General features: G+C 31.8%; 1 long non-coding RNA gene across 1 annotated transcript; it reads left to right on the forward strand.

Annotated features, from left to right (window-relative positions):
• Nucleotides 1-1,900: 1,900 nt before the first annotated feature.
• LOC129301746 (uncharacterized) lies at nt 1,901-3,579 on the forward strand. Its single transcript, XR_008591086.1, has 3 exons — nt 1,901-2,138; nt 2,805-2,870; nt 3,419-3,579. It is a non-coding gene; the product is annotated as an uncharacterized LOC129301746 (long non-coding RNA).
• Nucleotides 3,580-7,117: the final 3,538 nt, after the last annotated feature.

Here is a 7,117-nt window from a genome sequence, read left to right on the forward strand (position 1 = left end):
GATATGCTCTAGAAGTACGATTGGATTGAGAGATTTCGAGTTGTGCTCTATTTGGAAACCCTTTCTAGCAAATCAGATACCAATGAATGAAATCAAGTGAACAGTAAATAATCTAAGTATGTAGAAGCACAACATATAAATTTAGAAATCCTTTCCAACAAATAAGATAATATTGGAGGGGACCATAAGATTCACGAACAATATGTGCTTCCATATTTGTAATAACATCAGCATTGGAGGGCATAGTAGACAAATTAGATAGAGTAGGAGCCAGTTGAAATTGGATACCATCATTAATTGTCTCAAAATTCTTAGCTACCATATGTAGAATTTGCTTCCATAATTTCTCTTCTTCTTGATAAAGAGTTGCCTCTTGAGTCTCAACAATGCTTATATCTAGGGTAGGAGCAAAAGCTTCAATATGATTCGACTGGACTTCTTTAATTTCTATGTTGTCACATGCCTCAATCTCAAAATCAACAGTGATATTACTTTCTAGCACCACTGATATAAGTACATGGTCTTGGTTATGCATATTATCTTCTTCAGAAATTGAAATATTAGGGTCTTTATGTTTTAAGATATTATCAAGAGGATAAGGAGTTATTTCCTTTTGATATATATTCTCTTTCTCAACTTGATAGCAATGCCCTTCTTTTAATGTGGATCGAATAGAGCTTTGGAGTTCATCAATTTTATCTCTCACAAGTTCAAGGCGTGAACATATGAAATCCAAGTCTGATTGATTCACTAAATCATACTGATAGTAACATTGATGATGATTGACATAATCATAGTAGTCATGATCAACATAATCATAATGACAATAATAATTACATTGATGATGGTCATCAATATAATTATATTGATGGTCAATATAATTATATCAAGAATTAAATAATGCCATAACATCACAATTGAATGTGATTTTTTTAGGTGATTGTAGGTAATGGAATGTGACATTTTTTGTATTGGGAGGCTCTAATATCCTATTTGAGAAAAGGTTCCTAAGTTGTCCTCTATAACATCCAAGAATTTAATTAACCTAATGAGGGTAACTAGTGTATTAATAAGGTGTATGGGCATAGGAGCCTAATTTATTTAATTATGGTGATTTCAGCCCTAGAAGTAGGTTTGGATCAATGGCGGGCCACCCGAGCAAGGAAAGAGGAAGAAAACTAAATACTTGCTCTTTGTGCCAAATGCCGCAGTGCATAATCAGTCCACCATGGTACATAGAGGTAGATTTGAATCCAATGGGCTCCTCTGTGCCATGCGCTGTGGCGTACAGGAAAAATTTTTAATAAATCAATTTGCTTTTTACATGAAAACAGAAGAGAAGAAGGAGAACAAAATAAAGAGCTCTACTTTTGCTCTACTGGTGCACATTATGGGATCACATTTAGGCTAGATTGAAGCTCTCAAACACCCCAGGTAAGTTTATCATGCCTTCTTCTTTCTTTTTCTCCCTTAATTATGATAATTAATGGTAAAGTTTGAGTTAAAAGGTTGAAATTTGGTCCATAAGATTATGGGTCCGATCCTATTAGTTAAAATGAGTATAATGAGAGTGGTTTGTAATAGATAATGTAACATCCTGATTTTTTATATAATGAAGAAATTGTGGAATTTAGGTTTTGAGAAAAAAAAATGATAATAATAGGAATTTATATTATTTGAGGTTATTTAGAAATAATATTATGGTTAGGTATTTAATTATGAATTTAAAAATTTAAATTTAAAACCACATAAGAAATATTTAGTTAAGATATAATACATAAATAATTTTTTTTTATGTATGTGTTGAAAAAAAAAAGAGAGAAGGTAGAAGGAACAAAAAAAAGGGGGTGGAAGGTTGTTGTTTCTAAGTCCCACATTGGTTAGATGAGGGAAGAGAAGAGGTGCCTTCATATATAAAAAGGAGGGGGTGTGTGCATTAGGAAGCATGAGAGGCTAAGATGCAATTTAGAGAAAATTGCAACTTTTGGCCCAAAGGTTTGAATAATTAAATTCAAACCTATAGTTTTTTTTTAATATAATTTTGGGACTCACAATCCCATTTTTATATTATTTTTCTCTCTTCCTCTCACGTTGCTCGGCGTTTTCTCACAAGGGGGGATTATTTTCTTTTTCTTCAGGTATGTTCTAACTTTCCTGTTTAGATTAGCATTTAAAAATTTATTTAATTACAAAATTAATTTTATAGTTATTTTCTAAATAATATTAGCTTTCTAGTGATATGATTATTTTGTAGGATAGAGTAAATATTTTGATTAGGATTTTTCTATAGGATAGTTAATCTGATGATATGATGGATTAAAAATATAGGTTAAAATTCTTAGGGATATAATAAATATTATAGAATATTTTTTTGAGGTTGAAACTCATGTTTAAGAATTTTTGAGTTAAAATCTAGATCTATATGGTTGAATTTATGTGGAATCTAAGACGTAGGGATAAACCTATGATTATTAAATATTTATTTAAGTATGAATAGGTATTTTTGAGGTTATAGAAAGGTGATTTGAGGCTTCAGGATAATTCTAAAATTTTTAATTTATTTTTGGATGAATTTTTAGAATGTAGAAGGATGAAATTGTGATACTAGAAGTGAATTGAGGATAAAAAAAAAATAGTTCATTAGGGTACGAGAATTTTAGAAAAGAATTTGGGAAGTTAAATGAGGCATAAATCTTAAATTAGTGTTAATATGGACTATAGATTTAAGACTTTCTAACTCTTTAAATTAGAGTTATTTATTTTAATGTAAAATTAATATATAGTATTGTGAAATAATTATGTAGATTATATTGACAAAGATAGTGGTGAAAAAGGAGTTGTGAAGGGGAACTTGTTATTCAAGACACAAGGTAACCATTATTAATGTGTTGTGATGAGTGTGTTTGTGAATGGTTATGTGTTGTTTTGTTGTTTGGAAAAATTATGAATTATTGAAAATAAATACTGTATATACTTGTTTGAAATTATTGCCAAGTGGGTTAAAAATTTATTTTTGTTTATCATGATGAGATATTATTGTTTGGATATATTTCTGTTTGGATATTTGAATGATGCATGACTTGTCAGGGTATTTTAATGTATGGTGTTAATGGGAATTTCTGTTCGGTTAATTATTACCACGTGGTAAGCCCTCATTGGACCCAATGAGTGGCGTGTCGCTTGGTCCAACTCACCTTTGGCCGGGTGATTTGGCGTCCGAGCATGGTGAAAAGAGGATATAAGGTGCAGTCATGCAATTAAATACTTGTTCGGTTTGTTTGAAAATATTGTTCGATTAAATGTTTTGTGTGCCCACTTAGCAATCGCATGATTAGTTACATCCGCATGCATCATTACATATTAATTTTTGGTTACTGGGACTTTTAAGTCTCATTCCCCGTGGTTAATATTTTTACAGGAACGAGTCCGGCCGAGAAAGCACCAGAGGTGTAACTATGGTGTATTAAACACCATCTTTTACGTTGCCTCTTATTTTGGATTATACAATGTATCTTGTGCCAACTTAGGACATATCTTCTTTGTGAAGCATGTAAACTCTAATCCTTTTTATTAAAAGTATTTATTTGAATAAGAGGATTATGTTTGTCCCTCTTGATTCATGACCTAATTTAAATATCATGCCATGAGGATCCTGTCTGTCCCTCATGGTTCTAATTGCTTTTTGAGATATTTTAAGACCTGTGGTATATTGTCTTGGATGTATCATGGTAAGAAAATTTTCTACTATGATAATGGTTTTAATAATTTGCAAAAAATCGGTCTGTAAATTTGAGGGTGTTACAGATAAACCCTACATTGATGGTTTTATCAAGAGTTTGTTGGATAGAGCATTTAATATTTGAAAATCCACATAAATGTTGTAGTTGGGAGAGGTTTGTATCTATTAATGGTGGTTTGAAGTATTATTAATGATAATGTACATTAATGAAACTTAAAGAGCCCATTAGATATAAATGAATAATAATTTATGGGTTGATGGAATAGAGTGTGTGGAGGTTATGTGATAAAATCCTCCAAATGAGATATTAATGGTAATCTTGTGCTATGATTGTAGTGTGGGTTTATTTAGTACCATTCAAGCTTATAAAAACTTTGGAAGTTAGTATTGTGAGGGGTAAACCTTTGACCTCTCAAAGGTTTAAGGTAACCGGGGAAAACTTAACCTTTATAGTTGAACGTTAATTGTGTTTGTGAAATGTAATTTATGATTTAAGTTAATAATGCATATTGGCAATGTGTTTCAATTGTGGAATGGTTTTGGAAAGGAAAACCTCAATTATGCCACCCTTGTGATGTGTAAACTTGATTTTGGTTTGTTATGGTGGGTGGATAATTGTGATGAGAAATGTGTTGAGTTTATGGAGTATTTGAGCATGTGTAACTTTATGTGCTATGAATTGATTGTTTAAAATGTATATTATGTGAGAAAGGTGTATAGTATGATTATTGGCAGGAGTTTGCCTGGGAAGAGTAGTAGATTAGTTTAAATTCATGTGATACTGGCAGTGATTGTTGGAATCAGGAACTTACCTTGGCACCGACCATTGGAACCAAGAGGTAGCCCTTGTCTCATGGTTGATCTGGGACTGTCCCACTCGTTCTATGAGAAACTCAAACCTAACTAGTCTCTATCGGTTCATGAGGAGGTTAGATTAGGGGTACAACACTCCATGGTTGTTAGTATTGAAAGAAACTAGATTACATAAGTGAGTGAGTTTACCCTAACCTGGTAGCTCTTCACAAGTGAAAGGCTAGGTTAGTCCGTGAAGGACGTAGCCACATGATAGCCATTAGTTTCATGTCAGAGGTAACAAGAGGGTATAAAATTGGCATATGATCATGCATATAAGTCTAGCCATATAGTTATTAGTTTTGTGGTCTAGCATGTGTTGAGGGAGCATGGCTGTTATTATTGCGACCTCGTGTGGTGTTTTGCGAAATAACATGATATTGTGAGTTATGGGCCCATTCACAATGTTATTAGTTTTGTAAACTGTGACCAAGTGTTCATATGTGTTATTTGTGTATTTGCCTATTTGCATTTATCTATTTACAATTGACATGCGACTGTATAAGTTAGGTGAAACTTGGTTATTGAGTGGTTGTACTCACTCCTCAATTCTCAATATTTTCAAGACCTAGCTCATCGAATCTGAGTTGGGGAAAAAACACAGAGGCCTAGGATTATGGAGTAATCCTCTATATATGCCTTCCTTTTGTTTATTCATGTGTATATGTTATCATACTTGCCAACTAGAAACATTTGATGTTATTTTTGCACTACTTGCATTATTTTATGTACAACTTGTGTATATTGTGCCTTGGGTTAGTGACTTTCGATTGTAAACCCATAGATAGAGCTAAAATACATATACAAGTAGAAATATATGTATTTTGAAAGAATTGGAATGATAATTGATGATTTTGATCAACATTTCTTACCCCTTTGTGTTATGTGAAAATTGAGGTTGAGTAGTGATTTTGTGATATAAGTATTGTTTATTATATGTGGTACATTGCATGGATTTGCAAAAGTCCATTATGTGTGGTCGGATGGTCGATGTAAGCCATTGGCATATGTGGTTGAATTGGGACACTTATTTGTGAAATTTTGTAAAAAAGTAGACAAAATAGGCTTTGGTGTTTAACTTTTTATAAAGTAAGAGTTAGAGTGCGAAACTAGTGCCATTAGCGAAAGTTACGAGAAATCTCTTGTAGACACCAAAACCACCTCAATCAGATGTTGGACCAAGATTTGGGATACGTCAGAAGTTTGTTCCCTATGCTATCAAATGTCAGCACTGATGCTATTAAATTTGTGCAATGCGCTGCAGCACATGGTGTAGAGAAGACAGGCTGTAGTGCACATGTCACGAGCCACAGCGCACATGTCATTTTCTATACAAAATCTATTTTGAGTTTTAAAATTTATTGTTTTGTATCCCAATTGATTTCCAAGCTTTCACATTACTTTCAAAACTCTGATTTGAGCTTATTAAATAATGTTTGAGATTTAAAATGTTAAAATTGAGATTCTTCAAAAAGGATTTGAGAAATTGCCCTTTTTATGAAATTTTACATTTTGGTAATCCTTTGAGGGTTAATCGCTTTATTGCTATGATTTGGAGTTAAATGTGGATTAGTAAGGGAGATTTTACACCCTCACCTAAAAGGTGAAGACCTTATTCAATAAGTCTAACTTTAAGAAGAATCAAAAGTTTCTCAAGAATCAAACATGTTAAATAAGTAACAACCTAAGTAAAGTCTTCATAATGACCTCCGGGGGCCTGGAAACCCCTTAGGAAAACTGATAGAAATTTTGACTAGCCTAAAGTAGATAATTATTTATGAGGTGGATTTTTTTAAGGGTTAAATCAAAGGAAAAATTGAATGAGTGAATGAAGGAAAGGAAAAATGAAATAAATAAAGGAAGGAAATAAAATATAGACAACAAAATAATATCAAAAACAAGGAAATATGGTAGAATAGCTTAAAGTGAAGGAAAGTGAAAACAAATGAAAATAATCAAAAAAGGGAATAAGGAAAGGAGACAAATAGCAAGGGACCTAAAATTTAAATCGAAAAACCTTACCAAGTAACTTAAGGAGTCTTAAGTTATAAACTTATCTCCTAAAGCTTTTTTGTATGATGATTCTTGATACTAAGAAGGGGTTTGATAATAAAAGTAGAGTAGTGAAAACCTTGACTCTGATACCAATCGATGCAGAATGGGAAAGGAGAAGGGGGAGAAAATATAGAAAAAAAAAAAAGAAAGAAATCAATAGAAAGAATAGAGAGAAGAGAAAACTCAAAGGAAAGGCAAGATGATAATAATTCTTATTCAATCAAATATGCGTACAAATCAAATGAGTTAAGGTGTTATTTATAGGCCTCAACCCAACCCTAAAAATAAATACATGAAAATCATAGATATTCTAAAATTAAATAAAAAAATAACAATAAATGAAAAGATAATAATAAATGTTGACAGATAACAATAATTCAAATTAAAACAAAATATGCATAATTAATATGAGAGCAAAATATATTTGATCTTATTAATATAAGAATAAAATATTTTTAATCTTCAAATCTG

Source organism: Prosopis cineraria, unplaced genomic scaffold (assembly GCF_029017545.1).
Source record: "Prosopis cineraria cultivar Desert tree isolate PC_DT_omini unplaced genomic scaffold, ASM2901754v1 PC2, whole genome shotgun sequence".
Classification (NCBI taxonomy): Eukaryota; Viridiplantae; Streptophyta; class Magnoliopsida; order Fabales; family Fabaceae; genus Prosopis; species Prosopis cineraria.